Raw genomic sequence first — 1,975 nt, 5'->3', positions numbered from 1 at the left:
TCCCACGCTGTTGGTTCACCGCCCGTCGGTGTTTAACTGGCATGTATCGTGGACGTCCTGCCGGTGGGCGAGCTGAAGGCGTGCGACGCGCCTCGTGCGTGCTCGTGCGTCCCGAGGCGGACCCCGTTGCAATCCTACCAGGGTGCTCTTGAGTGAGTGTCTCGGTGGGCCGGCACGTTTACTTTGAACAAATTAGAGTGCTTAAAGCAGGCAAGCCCGCCTGAATACTGTGTGCATGGAATAATGGAATAGGACCTCGGTTCTATTTTGTTGGTTTTCGGAACCCGAGGTAATGATTAATAGGGACAGGCGGGGGCATTCGTATTGCGACGTTAGAGGTGAAATTCTTGGATCGTCGCAAGACGAACAGAAGCGAAAGCATTTGCCAAGTATGTTTTCATTAATCAAGAACGAAAGTTAGAGGTTCGAAGGCGATCAGATACCGCCCTAGTTCTAACCATAAACGATGCCAGCCAGCGATCCGCCGCAGTTCCTCCGATGACTCGGCGGGCAGCCTCCGGGAAACCAAAGCTTTTGGGTTCCGGGGGAAGTATGGTTGCAAAGCTGAAACTTAAAGGAATTGACGGAAGGGCACCACCAGGAGTGGAGCCTGCGGCTTAATTTGACTCAACACGGGAAACCTCACCAGGCCCGGACACCGGAAGGATTGACAGATTGATAGCTCTTTCTTGATTCGGTGGGTGGTGGTGCATGGCCGTTCTTAGTTGGTGGAGCGATTTGTCTGGTTAATTCCGATAACGAACGAGACTCTAGCCTGCTAACTAGTCGCGTGACATCCTTCGTGCTGTCAGCGATTACTTTTCTTCTTAGAGGGACAGGCGGCTTCTAGCCGCACGAGATTGAGCAATAACAGGTCTGTGATGCCCTTAGATGTTCTGGGCCGCACGCGCGCTACACTGAAGGAATCAGCGTGTCTTCCTAGGCCGAAAGGTCGGGGTAACCCGCTGAACCTCCTTCGTGCTAGGGATTGGGGCTTGCAATTGTTCCCCATGAACGAGGAATTCCCAGTAAGCGCGAGTCATAAGCTCGCGTTGATTACGTCCCTGCCCTTTGTACACACCGCCCGTCGCTACTACCGATTGAATGATTTAGTGAGGTCTTCGGACTGGTACGCGGCATTGACTCTGTCGTTGCCGATGCTACCGGAAAGATGACCAAACTTGATCATTTAGAGGAAGTAAAAGTCGTAACAAGGTTTCCGTAGGTGAACCTGCGGAAGGATCATTACCGACTAGACTGCATGTCTTTCGATGTGCGTGTCGTGTCGCGCAACACGCTACCTGTACGGCTCGCAGTAGCCGTGCGCCGCGTGCGGAACCACGCGTGCTTCTCAAAACTAACGCCAATGTTGTGTGGTACGAGCGCTGAAGCGCTGGAGCGGCTGGCCTGCGGCACCTGGCGCCTGGCGCCGGTTTTGAATGACTTTCGCCCGACTGCCTGTCCGCTCCGGTGTGGAGCCGTACGACGCCCATCGGCCGTGAGGCCGTTGGACACAGAACGCTTGAACAGGGGCCGCCACACGCCTACGTCCCGCCTATGCAACTGTCTTGAAAGAGACAGTGGAAACTAAGAAAAGATCACCCAGGACGGTGGATCACTCGGCTCGTGGGTCGATGAAGAACGCAGCAAATTGCGCGTCGACATGTGAACTGCAGGACACATGAACATCGACGTTTCGAACGCACATTGCGGTCCATGGATTCCGTTCCCGGGCCACGTCTGGCTGAGGGTCGGCTACGTATACTGAAGCGCGCGGCGTTTGCCCCGCTTCGCAGACCTGGGAGCGTCGCGGCCGCCTGTGGGGCCGGCCGCGCCTCCTTAAACGTGCGATGCGCGCCCGTCGCCTGGCGGTTCGCATACCGGTACTTACTCGGTAGCGTGCACAGCCGGCTGGCGGTGTGGCGTGCGACACCTCGTACAACGACCTCAGAGCAGGCGAGACTACCCGCTGAAT

The 1,975-nt window shown here is 56.2% G+C and overlaps 2 non-coding genes across 2 annotated transcripts in view; both read left to right on the top strand.

Annotated features, from left to right (window-relative positions):
- The first annotated feature begins 1,599 nt into the window (after positions 1 to 1,599).
- Positions 1,600 to 1,754, top strand: LOC126448291 (5.8S ribosomal RNA). The gene has a single exon (XR_007584079.1). It is a non-coding gene; the product is annotated as a 5.8S ribosomal RNA (ribosomal RNA).
- Positions 1,755 to 1,942: 188 nt separating this feature from the next.
- LOC126448290 (large subunit ribosomal RNA) overlaps positions 1,943 to 1,975 on the top strand; it is a 4,215-nt gene continuing 4,182 nt past the window's right edge. Inside the window, exon 1 of the ribosomal RNA XR_007584078.1 lies at positions 1,943 to 1,975. This exon is cut by the window's right edge and continues 4,182 nt beyond it. This is a non-coding gene — a ribosomal RNA (large subunit ribosomal RNA).

The sequence above is a fragment of the Schistocerca serialis genome, unplaced genomic scaffold, assembly GCF_023864345.2.
Source record: "Schistocerca serialis cubense isolate TAMUIC-IGC-003099 unplaced genomic scaffold, iqSchSeri2.2 HiC_scaffold_588, whole genome shotgun sequence".
Lineage (NCBI taxonomy): Eukaryota > Metazoa > Arthropoda > Insecta > Orthoptera > Acrididae > Schistocerca > Schistocerca serialis.
This window is presented reverse-complemented; position numbering and strand designations above follow the sequence as displayed.